At 47.8% G+C, this 13,908-nt stretch overlaps 1 protein-coding gene across 1 annotated transcript in view; it reads right to left on the bottom strand.

Moving 5' to 3' along the window:
• Nucleotides 1–13,908, bottom strand: part of ZBTB7C (zinc finger and BTB domain containing 7C) — a 275,712-nt gene that overhangs the window by 243,622 nt on the left and 18,182 nt on the right. Inside the window, exon 2 of the mRNA XM_023530901.1 lies at nucleotides 10,120–10,346. The gene's annotated coding sequence lies outside the window, so the exon portion shown is untranslated. The remainder of the gene's footprint in view (nucleotides 1–10,119; nucleotides 10,347–13,908) is intronic.

Genomic DNA, 13,908 nt, shown 5'->3' with positions numbered 1-13,908 from the left:
GATAAATAGTTCTATACTGTTTTAATTTTTTCTTACACAAAACAGTTACAATTTTTGTAATCCGAACACAGACCTCTCCCACTCACTGCATACCAGGTTAGGCTGTGGTGCCAAGTCAGAAATTCAGGGGAAGAGCTCCCCTCCAAACCATGTGCCAACCAGCAGATGCGAAACCGAGGCCTCGAGAGGTCAAGTGACTTTCTTGCTTGGCATCACACAGTGAATTAATGGCAAGGCTGGGCTGACAGCTCCTATCTCCCTACTCAGCCCCATGCTCTTTACACTGCGCCATGTGGCCTGAAAATAAAATGAATCCATATTTGTGGAGGGTTCTTTATGTGGCTGGTTGGGAAAATAACGGCAAAAAAAAACCAAACCAAACCAAAAAAAACCCAGACTTGGCACTCCAAGACTCAGCTGCCAGGTCAATAGCACCACCATTGACTGACGGAAGATTCCAGACAAGTGTTCATTTAAAGATGAACCATTAACTGTAAATCAAAGCCCACAGTGAGTGCTGAGTTACAAAGCAAATTAGACTAAGTGGGTAAATGGATGGCTGGTCTCAGCCTCAACAGCCACCTGACTGTACCCGCCAGGGCTGGGAGGAGATATGCCCTCAGACTCAGAAAAGCAACGGAGGGTCAGGGTCAGGAGTGGCTTCTTTAAGGAGTGTCTCTCTTATATAAAAATAATTGCCACAGTCTTCCCAAAAGGCAGCTGAAATGGCAGAATGCATATTAATCAATTAACAAGCGTATTAAATCTTTTGTTCCACCGGGTTCAGAAGGCTTGGCTGACAGTTCTAAGGATGGTGGTGGCCTCTTCCATTTGGTCACCACTTTACAACTTAGAAAGGCTTTAACTCATCTTCCTGACGGGTTCTCTTGATGGCCTGTGGCTGACAGTCTTTAACCTTCATTTTTTTTGTCTGAGGAAGTGGCTATATAACTTGCTCAGGGTCACACAGGGCAGTGTCAGAGGCAGAGCTGGGCACCAGATCTGCCGGGCCTGGCGCATGTGCTTCTCCTGTACCTCCCTCTGCCGGGGGCTGCAGAGCCCAGAAAAAGTGGACAAATGCCCTCTGGGAAATTGAAAGAGCCAAAAAAAAAAAGCATAACATAAACCAGTCTAGAGTCAGGGGCTATATCTCTCCCTCTCAGACCACCTACACCATGATAAGGACACATTTTGTCACTCAGATTTTGTCTTCTGAATATGGTTTGTATGTGTGGGTTTGTATATATGAATACATATCTATGCATTTTTTAAATGTTTGAATAACTCTTTATATTCCTTGAAGTGTTTTTATATACATTGCCCATTAAACTCTCTCTTCATAGTTAAATGATACCAGTAGAACAAGTAATCTAATTATTTCTATTTAATAGATGAGGAAACTGACGCTTGGCACAACTTGTCCCATGTCTTATTACTTCTCAATGGCAGAAGGGGAAGAAACAAAAACTAAAAGATGTTGAGGGCACGTGGGGGCCAAGACTTCTCTCTACATCATTTATTCCATCCTTCCAACCATCCTGGGAGAGAGGCATGGTAACCCCATCTTACACTTGAGGATGCTGAGACTCAGAATCAAAGTCACCTATCCCAAGTGTCAGAGACAGAACTCACCAAAGCTGAGGTCTGTGGTTGCTGTGAAAGTCCACAGTGAGGCCAACTTTGTGTCAGGCACTGGGTAAGTCCTTTCCCAAAATATCAATACTAACAATAGCTTTCTGAGCCTTAAAACACGCCAGGAGTAAGCTGAGCTCTGTCCACGCAGGGCTCTTGAGGACAAGGCATGTGTCCAGCTTATCTCTGAATCCTCGTGTGGCACAGAGCTGAGACCCCTTTGACTTGAAGCATCCACCACAAATCTGTCCTTTCCTGAGGCCTTTTCTGTCATTCTTGCTGCGCAAATTGAAGGACAGTATGGGCTCTTACACAACGAGTGTCCTGAACTGCTATTCACATCCTGGATAAAAACAGGCACACCTTGTGTGTGTGGCGGGGCGGCGGGGGGGGGGGGGGAGTCAGAGCCCCCCCAACCAGCTCTCTGCACCCAGGAAACCGAGCCAGCTCCTAGGAGCACCTCACATTCTTTCACCTGGACTTAAGCGACTACTACACATCTTCTCCAAGGTTTCCACTCAGGTGTCCTCTCCTACTGCCCAAAGGAAGGATTTGATGATGATGGTAAACATTTCCACATGAAGGTTTGGATGTCTCTAAGTCATAATTTGTTGCTTTGTTTCTGTGGTTTATACTTTTTTTTTAAAACTTAAAAGAGAAGGCAGGAGAGAGTGAGGGAGTGTGGACAGGGTGAGCAATCCCAGCCTCTTAGCTCTGGTGGGAAGATGGAAACAAGGGGTGGAGACAGGGAGGGGGAGAGGCTGGGAGGGCCGGGCAGGGGGATCACTGACCTCAGTTCCGGATAGGGAGGACTTGGACCCCCGAGTCAGATAAGACTGTAATCCAAACAAGGTTTATGTGCTCAGCTGCAGAATGTGGGCGTGTGGAGGCGGGAGACAGGGAAGCGTTCCAACCGAGTGATCCATAACCAACAAAGAGATGGCCTGTCCAAATCTTCCCCAGGCTTCGAGGCCCAGGCAAGTGCCACCTCCTCCAGGTGGCCTTCGAGGACCACCCCAGCTAAAAGTGATCCCCCTTTGCTCTGAATCTAAGTCTTTCATTTATCCCTAGGGCTCATGGCTTTGCTAGTCCCCATCACAGTTTATTCTTCTTGCCTCCCCAACTCCATCGTGAGCTCCCTAAGGGCAGAGAACTTGTTTTTACCACCTCTGTATCTTTTGAGCATGTGACACCCACAACAGTCCATACTTAGTGATGGTAGACTATGCCTGTGTACAGAGCCATGAATTTCCAAGAAACTTATGGACAGAGTTTCAAAAACTGACTAAGAAACAATCATACCACTTAATCTGGGGTCTTGGGCTTTATACCTTAGGAAGCGCTTTCATTTTCTCATAGGGTAGGTGGCAGGTGATATTAAGTCATTTCACAGGTAAGAAAACAGGCTTAGAAAGTTTGAGTGATTGCCCAACGATCAGTTAGTACAGAAACAGCTCTGGAACCCAGGTTCTGGCTCTTACTCAGACTTTCTTTGGAGAGGCTGGATGTTTCTATCTCCTTCAAAGCACATGACAAATGATTGTGGGGAACACTGCATTGCTATAGCGCACCCCCATCCAAGATGCACAGTGTATATTAGTATAACCAAGGCTCTGAAGAATCCTATTGGACTTAGTTCAACACAACCTTTTCCAAACTTTCCTTTCCTGGAATCCTTTTGCATGGGACACCTAGAGCAACCTGTACTGAGAGAACTTCTACTGCCCACTGTGACTTTCCTAAAGGGTAAACCACGCTCCTAGGAGAAGCCGTATATTATAGACTAAGAAAGTCTTCAGCTAGACGAATAAAGCTCTAATGGTGAAATTTCAGAGCTCAGCTAGCTAGTAAGAACATTTCTTCTAATTATTATATTTTTTTACTTTTTACTATTGACTTTTTCAAATACACAAAAATAAAAGAGCATAGTAAATCTCCACAAAGCCATCACCAATCACCAAACCAGCTTCAACAACATTCAACTTTCTGTTTTTGCTATCCCCTTTTTTTCTGAAATACTTTAAAGAAAATCCCAGACATCATATCATGTCATCTATAAATACTTAGGATATAACATTGCTACAATATTATACAGCCTAAAAAAATTAACAATAATTCCTGAATATCTATCACTCAGCCTGTACCTAACCTTGATTCTCTCAAATATGTCCTCCTGCAGCAGGTAAGCTTGATCAGGATTCAAACCAGACTCATAGAGTACATTTGATTGGTATATCTCTTAAGACTCTATTAATCTATAACAATTGCCCCTACTTCGCCTTTTTATTTCCCCTCACTGTTCTACTGGAGAAGTTAGGGCATTTGTCCTGAAGAGCTTCTCTTGGTCTGGATTTGGGGATGGCCCCCCTGTGGCGATATTTCGCATGTTCCTCTAGTCCCTGTATAAAGTGGTAATGAGATCTATAGAACTGAGCAGATTTAGGTTCAGCTTCATGGCAAGAAAACGTCATGAGTGGTACTGCATCCTTCCTATTACGTCTGGTTGTCCAACTTGCAGCAAAGCTAATATTGATCCACGGGTTTGAATGATGGGGGACATGTCTTTTCAAGCAACTAGGTCCTACCAGTGTTTCCGTAATTCTATCAACATTCTAGAATTTGTTTCTAGATACATCTCTAACCTAGGATTTTCTCATTTTCTATGATTTCATGGAAGACTCTCTTCTACTATCAGGCACTAAAATTCTATCACCCCATCTTTTCCTAGGCTATCTCGATGTGAGGGATCCCCAAACCCCTGGCCGCAGACCAGTACTAGTCTGTGACCCACAAGGAACCAAGCTATACAGCAGAAGGTGAGCGGTGAGCGAGCGAAGCTTCATCTTTATTTGCAGCCGCTCCCCAGTGCTAGCATCACCGTCTCAGCTCCACTCAGAACATCAGACATTAGATTCTCATAGGAGCACCGGTCCCTGGTGCCGAAAAGGTTGGGGACCACTGCTCTATGTGACCTTTTACTTTCCGTTTTTTTTCTTTTCTTTTTTCTTTTTTTTTTTTTTTTTATGAAAAGACATTTTTAAATGACCAGACAAGCTGGGGACTCCACATTTCCTTCAGGCCAGGGCCTATCAGTGACTCCACGGGCTTTAGCTGGAGTCCCAGGGTCTCAGCCCATGGATTCCTCCATCCACCTCTAAGGAGATGAGTCAGACTCTCAAGGATAACAAGAACACATAGTTTAACATGATAAATATGCATCCAAAAAATTTTAAAAACCAAATTACACAAATCAAGCTTATTCTGAGAAGTTCGTTTTGCCAGGGGTCTCTAGTGCTCCAATCAACATAATTAAATAGTAAAATCTCTCCAGAATTGATTGTGGTTTTCACTTTTTTTTTTATCATCTAAGGACCATTTCAGTGAGATAATTTTAAGCTAATAAGAACCCCCAAATTAGAAACGAATTAAGGAGATGGAAAATACAAATGTATTTGTTTTTAGTCAGGTACTATTTTTATCAGTGGAATCATGAAAAATTAAAATCGTTAAATAGCCATATGAAGGTTGTCAGTCAAGGGCAATGTGGCTCTTTGCCTTCCCCTGCTGCAAAAATTAAGGTGACATATCAGAAGCTGTTCCCCATGGACTTCCAGGAAGCAATAAAGAGGCCAGTATTGAAGAAGAGAATTACACAGTGTTAGACTTGGCAAGGATAGGGTGTTGCCATATAATACTCTCAAATTTGGGGTGATTAAGATTCATAGCACCTCTTACTTTTCGACTGGTGGTACTTTCTCACAGTGGTACTTTCTCATGCCCATTTAACATACGAGAACACTGAGGCCCGGGGAAATCGAGAGCTCCGCACAGGGTCACACAGCAAGCTCAGAAAGAGTCAGGATTACGTTTATATCTAAATGTGCTTGATTTTGTGAAACCCCTTCCTCACTGTCCCCCAAACATGCTATAGATTAACTCTTAAAATAGATGTTAAGTCACAATGACAATGGTTTGGGGGACTCTTTGGACTCGTGACAGCCTTGAGCACTCAACAGGAAGCTCTGGAAGGAGGAATCTCCCATCCAGAGGCAGCAGCACAGGGACCCACAGACCACTGTGGTGAGCATCCATGGACCACTGACCCAGCCCCACACCATCAAATACTGACCCAACCCTTACAACACCCTTGCAGTCCCCAGGCCCGGAGAACTTCCATTTGTTCTGTAGACTTTGTACTGATTCCAGCACAGCTGACGTCCAGGTCAGCTTCATGTCACCGACCTGCACCTCCTTACTCTGCTCCCTCCACACCAGGCCCTGAGAACATGGAGTCTGCCTGTAGCTGCTCCCTTCGAATCTCCTTCCCTGTGGCAGGATCCTCACCAAGCCCATGCCAGGTGGGACAGGAGGACCTATGGAACTTAGACGGCTGTCTCACTCCCCTTAGGCCCAGAAGGAGGAATTATGAACTTTCATGATAATCCAGGTGGATTCCAAACTCAGATGTCAGGAAAACATATTGCTGCTACCAGAGGAGAGCAGGAGACAAGGGGCTACTTCAGAGGCTCTGGTCCTGTGTGGAGGAACACCTAGTAGGAGCCCGCAGCTGAGCCTGCTGGCGAGGGGACAGTGCTTGGCCGCTGGACCTGCCATGTGACGCCAGGAGACGGGCACCTTAAGAATCGACCCAGCTCCCAGACCAGAAAACACCCCTAGGCAGGGATTAAGAGTTTCAATAATATTTTATAACTTTGCAAAGGCCTTTCAGATACCCTATCTCATTTCAGTCACAGAAAAACCCCAGAAGGCAGGAATTATGTAACCCATTCTCCAGGTGCGGCTGGGCACAGGAGAATTGGATTTTGTGGTGTGCTGACCCTGAGCCAGTTACATGTGTCAGGGTGCTATGTGACTAAATGCCACAGCAATCACTGTTTTCTGCTGCTGTTTGGGGGGCCAGTGACTAGAGCAGGTGTCATTCACAGAATAACAAAAAATGTACTTCCCCCCACAGAAAGAGCAGCCATATTCTGTGACAATGGGATCCCTGGCCCTAAGGGGGAGTTACCTTTATTTTTACGGAGAAAGAAAGCAGGCAGGTAAGGTAGGGATGCGCCTTTGTAAAAAGCTGAGTCTGGGAGACAGGAGAGAGAGAGGGCTGTAGGACATGCAGCTTTTGGATTAGGATCCCTGGGTTGGGTCTCAAGGTATTAGAGACGGCTTAGGGAATGGGTCCTAGAGTGGCCGACAACCCTCAAGTCACTGGAACACAGTCCCCTGGTGGTGTCCACGCCCAGTGTTCCCTATGGCAGAGCTGACATAGGGCCACAAGCTGCCTGCGGGGCTTGGTGCCTCCAGTTGAGCACACAGGTCTGGATAAGGAGGGGCCACAGGCAGCTGCCACCACCCTGGGCCAAGGTCCAGGACCTGCCCCCTCCCCATTTGTCCTGACCTGAAAAGCTCCATGGTTCTCATACAACAGAAGCATAGAAACAGAACAACAGAAATGCCTACTAGGAAGATTGTGTCACACTTAGCCAGTAGGGGAACTCAAATTGGTTTTCATTTGATTTAGAAAAATAAAAAGGATTATTTCTTGACATTGTCACAGAGTGGTTATTCATTATTTTATTTAGTCCTGATAGTTACCCAGCAAGATAGAAATCATTAGTTCCACTTTTAATGAAGCTTCTGAGGCTCAGAGAGCTTCAGGAACTACCTAAGGTCAGCCCCACAACCAGCACAGGTGGCAGTGTCCTGAGCCCAGCTGGTGAGGTCCACAGCCAGGGCTGGTTCCAGAGAATATATGTCACCATCTAGAACAAGTAAATCATCAAATTTCTCATCACTCAAACCAATTTCCCCAGGGATTAATTACAAATGTGTCATAAGAAGAGGACATAATAGTAAATCCTGTCATTTAGCTCAGGATTCACTTGACACCTAGGTACCCCTTGGCAAGGTATTCTACATTCTAGTCTAGATTCTAGACCTGAGCGTTCAATACAGTAGCCGCTATCCACATGTAGCTATGGAGCACCTAACACGCGGCTCGTCAAAAAGACACACTGGACTTCAAAGACTTCGTATGAAAGAAGAATGTAGACTATCTCACCAATAAATTTTACGTTGATTCTATACTGCGATGATAATACTTTGGCCATGTTGAGTTAAATAAAACACATTATTACAATTAAGTTCACTTGCGATGTCTGCCTTTTTTAAGGTAGCTGCTGGAAAATTTAAAATCACATGCGTGGCTCGTGCTCAGCTTCTCCAGGGCTCCTGGTGCCGAGTCTTGACCGGGTTTCAGTACCCACCTCACCCTGCCTCACGCCCAAGAACAGCCGAGGAGGCGAGACTCTCAAGCATTCTGAGAATGTCCTCTCTTCTCAACACTTCTGTAAATTCCTGTGCCCACCCTTCCCACCCTCTGTCGCCCTCGATGCCCACACAGAATCCCCAGGCGCAGCAGCTGTCAAAGCACTCACATGTAGGCACCAGTCCTGAGTGCTCAGATTTACCTCAAACCACATTTTCCATGGCCAGGGGAATTCTGATAACCAGGTTTTCAAAGCCCAGGCCTCAAACCCTGTTAGCAGCTGACAGCCCTGGGAATGAGGACGTGTTTCCCCCACCCCCACCGCTGTGAGCTCCTCCAAGAGCAGAACAATGGAAGTAAACTAAATGTATTGATCACTTATTAGGGCGCCAGCTGCTGTGCCAAGTGTTTTGCATATTTTATTTTATTTTATTCTCCTAACTGGCCTGTGAGTAAGTATTGTCTGTTTTTTGAAGATCAGAGACCGAAGCTTTCAGAGCCATGGATCTGTCTCCACTCCTGTTCATTTTCCTCCTCCCCATATATACTCCCTCCCCTGGGAGCAAACATCCCTCCTGTGTCTTTATACTTCTGGCACCTAGCACAGTGCCCAGTGCACAATAGGCATTCAGTAAATATTGGTAAACTAGGTTAAGAACCTTCTGATAGACCAGATCCTTTGCTCTTCCTTGCCTTGGTTAGGAAGTACGTTGTCCTTACCTTGCTGAGGCCGCATGCATGATGAGGTCCTCACCCACCTGCCTGCAGGGCTGGACCCTTCACACCTCCTCCTGCCTTGCTTTACCTCTCACCACAAGGCCCCACAGGGTCAGCCATGCCCAGGTCCCCAGTCAAGTCTAGGATGCACAGACCACTTGCCCCACTGAGAGGTAGGGTCTGGGAATAGCCCAGGGCCAGTGTACTGTGGCTTGGGGTGCCCAGGGACAGAGCTAGCCCCGGCACCTGTGAAGCTGGCAGCTCCCAAGCTAAGCCCCTCTAGGCACAGCCAGTACCCCGACTATCCTTTCTGGGGTCCCTGGCACTCGATTCCCTTTCCGTTTCCTCATATAGACAGGAGCCAAACCCTGTGCCTGCCTGGTGCCTATGGCTGATCCATTTCCTAGAGCTGGGCTCAGCTTTCTGGATTCCTTCTCCATCTTATTCTTTCTGCCTGATTTAGAACAAGGCCACCCAGAAGTCTTAATACTCTGCCCCTCCCCACCCCTTGGCTTGATGCTGTGTACCCTGACACTGGCCTACACTGGAATGGAATTCACCACACCCCCTCGGGCCTCCTGCCCCAGGCCATTGGCCCTGGTCAGTTTCCCAAGGCCCTCAGCTATTTTTGCTCCCCCGAGGCCTGCCGTTTTCCCGAGGTGGAAGTTGCCAGAGTGGTACCCTGTACAACACACACAGTGACAACAACAAGACCAATGGAGCAGAGCTCATCTTTGGGGTATCCAGTCTCACTGCCCCCCCACCCCAATCCTTCCAGTTTCAGGCCCTGCCTTCCAGGATCTTAGGACCTGCTCAATGCTTCCTACCTTGGCTGACCTCTCTACCATGTGTGCCAGCCCCTCCTGGGCTCTCCAGACCCCTATTCATGATGCCCCCAACTACCCCTGATCATCTGCTACTCGTTCTGGCATCCTTAGAGGGATGCAGGGAGCCACAAGTTCCCCTTTTCCTTTATTTTTTTAATAAGAAATATTGACCCATCACTTCACCCTGTCATTTAAGAAATCTGAGCCCATCCAGAAGTCTTCCCGACGCTGAGTCTCCAGGTCTATCCCTCAGGCATCACCAATACAGGAAAGAGCTCCTTCACCCCTCACTGCCTCTGCTTCCCCGCTGCCATCCACTCCCTGCTTCCCAAGGGAGCCAATGGGGAATAAAGACTTCTTGATTTGTTACTCCGAGTTCTTCAAACAAGAGGTACTACTTCCCTAATGGCATCAAGCTTTCCTATAAGGAATAGGAAGTAAACCTACCTTATGCTAAATCTTCTGGGGCCTGGCTCTAGCAAGCGCATGGGGCCGAAACTAATAACCAGAAAGCATCCATCTATCATCTTATCAGGCTTTACTGGGTTTGTTTGCATAGTTATCTTGCCAAGGGTTGACATTTTATGTCTACTGCAGGCTGATATATTCTCCTACCTGTCATATCATTCAAAAAGAATAGATGAGCCTCAGGTTCATTACCTGTCATTACACCGTGTACATGTCACCGGGGGCCGAAGCATCGATTCTTCTTGAGTCTCCTCGCTGGTGCACCCCCACCCTGATTTGGAGGCTCCAGGTCCAACAGGCTGTGGATTATGCAGATCAGGCCTTGGGTGGGCTCCACGCCATCTCTTATTGATTTCCTGGCTGGCACACTCCTCAGGCGTGATAAGGCCTTCTGAGCTCCCAGCTACTTCAGAGGGGACCTGCAGGAAGACCAGAAGTCTCTGTTACCACAGCCAGACACATGTCCATGTTTTAACTGTTCTAGGACTTTCAAGCCACCCTTTTACTGCTCTTTATGATTAGGTCTTGCAATTCTTAGTGACTGTGTGAACCATGCCTTCACTGCCAATGTCCCACCCACCGACCCTATCCCCAGCTCATGCACATGCACACCCCTTCATTCCTGTCTTCTTACCACTGCATGTTTTGTTTTATCTTCCTGATATTCCCGAAAGACCCACCTTCAGTCACTCATCCTACTTACCATTCAGAGTTTGGCTCATACCCACCAACAGAACCTCACTGCCCAGGAAAGACGAAGGACCTGGGTCCCCCCTACCACCCACCACCACCACCACCAATGAGACCACAAAGAACAAGAACATGTCTACCAAGAAATAAAGTTCTCAACTGTTGTAGCCCAGGTCCCTGGAACAAGGCTTCCGGTGTGCTGTGGTTTGGGGGGCTCCAGGAAGGCCACCCACCTGTGGCTGATGGTAAGCCTCCTTTCACAGCCCTTTGCTCAGAGAAAGAGACAAGGGTGGAGACGTAGACCTCACTAGGTGAGGGACACAGACACTGGATCTACTGAGTGACCACATTTCACAGCCAAAACCAAAGCTTGCGCTTTGAGGTGGTAGGGGGCTGGTGGTAAGGGGCTCCCGCTAGAAGCAGCCCTGACCTAGTACAGAGATCTGCTCATCTCTGGAGATGGGTCCACACTGGCCACAGCCTTGCACCTCTGAGCAGGCATGATCTCTAGCAACTAGCGTGAAGGGGGAGGGCTCCTGCTGTCCAGATGGCTGTGACCATGTGCTCTGCCCCAAACTTAGACTCCTCTGAGCCTCAGTGAACCCACTGATGAGAAGGGACTATGGCAGGTGGACAGTCTCCGCCAGGGTACCCAGCACTGCAGATAAGAGGAAGCATCATGGAAAGGGACTGGGGGTGGCAAACGAAGGCAAAGACATAAAGTTCCGTGGATTTTGTAATCACAATGGGGACAATGTCTTACGACACAGACTGGTTTATTCTCTTCAAGCTACTTCGTATCCATTGGACCCATTTGGTTTCATAGAAGCAATGTAAAGGGATATTTTAAAGATAAGGAAACAGAAGCACAGAGAGGTTAAGAATCTTGCTAAAGGTCACACAGTAAGTTAGCGAAAGAGTCAAGACGAATTCCTAACTCCCAATTATCATTCTTTCCGGTAAGCTCCCTGGTCCTAGGGTAATTTCGTGTCACCTCTGGGGTGTGGCAGGTCAAGAGGAGTGGGAAGAAGGAAGGAAACAGAGGCAGGCTTGGCCTGCTGTGGGGGGATGGGGAGAAGAGAACAAGCACACTTTTGCTGTCTGCCCTGATAGGAGGGTCTAGGAGGAGAAAGCACAGAAATAACAGTGATAAATAGGGAAGACAAGGATGTGGAGGCTCCCAGCTACCAGGAGCAGCTCAGGCAAAGAGGAAATTGGCTGTGATAAATAGCCACAGCTTTGGGGCGGGGGGGCTGTGCCAAACTTGAGCCTCTTGGGCAACCTGGCTCCCTATGGCTCTGTTCTCTGAGGCATTTCTGGGCCAAGCAGCACTGGGGTTTAGAAGCCCCTTTGAAAGAACAGAGCAATTATTATTACCAAGCATATATACATGTCAGTGCTCTTTTGTATATGTGATATATTCCTTAAAACACACACACACACACACACACACACACACACACACACACACTTCCACCCCTATGAAGAAAGATCCTGGCTGCTGCTGACAATGGGTTTCTCTGCTTGATTCCAAAGCTGCTCTGCTTCTATTGACACAGAAGAAGCCACAACCTAGGAAATTCCTACCTGGCAATGGAAGGCAGGGCCAAGCTCCTTCCAGAACAAGCAGCACAGGCCAAAGGCCAGGAAACCCAGGATACCCAGGATACCCAGGATAGGTAGGTAGAAAATCTATGGAGTTAGGCAGGAAAATTACCCAAACACCAGTGGCAGTCCACATAGCTCAGTGCAGACCCACACACCCACCTCCAGCCAACAGAGGATCAGACCTCAAGACATCAGGCCACGGGAAGAACAAAAAGGTGTCCGCTTGGTGCCAGTGCTCTGTGTCCCAGGCACCCCGATGGGTTCTCCTTCAGCCTTGGAGCTCCCTACGCACTGGATGCCAAATAGCGGAGGGAGAACAAGCTGCACTCTTTAGAAGCCAGTCACTAGACCATCCCACTGGCGGCATGGTCACCTGGTGGCTGTAGCCCTTGAAGCAAACCTCTAGAGCACATGAATTTTTGCTGGGGGCGGGGGGTGGGAGGGTAAAGATAGGGCCCCCTGCAAGGTAGGGTTGAAACATATTCACAGCAGATGGTGCTGTCGCCCTCACGCCGGGATGCTCATTCCTAATTATCTGTGCTGTCAGCAAAATAATTAACCCTCAAAGAAAAATTGCGCTGTCCACTCCCAACCATATGAAAAGGCAATTTTTCCCAAGGACAAGGGACACTTAGGGCAGCAGCAGAGGAAAAGTAGGGCAGCCTTGCACTGGGTTCCGGATCTCACTCACCCTGGGCGACTTCACCATCCTCTGACCTCCGAGGTCTGCTGCAGGCATCGCACCCACAGCCCCTCCTGCCTCCGAGCCTGCATTTCCTTTCCTACAAAAGGAGGAGATGAGTCCAATCCCTGGGGTCCCCTTCAGTCCCACAGTGCCGCCATTCTACAAGCCTGGTTCTTTTCCTCTGAATTTTAAACTCCTTTGGGGCAGGGACTAAATTTCCATTTGTTCCTTCCTTCATTCACTCACTTGCTTATTCATCAGTCCATTCATTCATTTGTCCATTCATTCATTCCATTATTGTGTATTTACCATGGTCCTCCCAGGAGATACAAAGAAAATATCTATTCAGCTTTCTTGACCACTGCTAAGAGCTTTCTTCTCCTGAGATATTGGGAGAGGGAGGGATGGGGGCTGCCAGGGGCTTGAGGACTTGGTATCTGCTTGGCATCAGGCCGTAGGAGAGAAGTCCTGTTGCTGCATTTGGATTCTCTCTAAAGATTCAGCTGCAAGAAGGCAGCCTCCTCTCCAGGGAGCTGAATTTGGTGAGCAAGCCCCTTTGGTCCCCAGGGAAGGCCTGCGGAGGGGTGGAGAGGTTCAATGTAAGGGGAGCTTCTATGGGGCCGGTGACAGCACAGGGGCTGTACTTTGCAGGTGCTCATTAAATATCTGTGGCATGAACAAATGAACCAGAATTCTCCTCCTTAAAAAAAGTTGTTTTAAAGAAAAGAGAGTTTTTACAGGGCTAAGGCATAATGTTTGTTACCCAGGAGGCTACCATTTAAGGCTGAGACCAGCTGGTCTAATTCACCCGTCATCAGGCACTATCATGGAAAAGAAAGCAGGGCGAGCGAGGAAGTGTAGAGCGTGTGCTGTCGGAGCCTTCGAGGATGACGCCATCTGGGGCCACATCTTGCAGGTGCAACCTGGAGAGGTTGAGGGGTTGGCTACAGACAGGGAGAAATGGAACAAGACTCTGCCGCAGGTGGCCGCACATCCAG

Source organism: Pteropus vampyrus, unplaced genomic scaffold, assembly GCF_000151845.1.
Source record: "Pteropus vampyrus isolate Shadow unplaced genomic scaffold, Pvam_2.0 Scaffold3, whole genome shotgun sequence".
In the NCBI taxonomy this organism is placed as follows: Eukaryota; Metazoa; Chordata; class Mammalia; order Chiroptera; family Pteropodidae; genus Pteropus; species Pteropus vampyrus.
The sequence above is the reverse complement of the archived record's forward strand: the minus strand, read 5'-3'. Positions and strand labels throughout refer to the sequence as shown.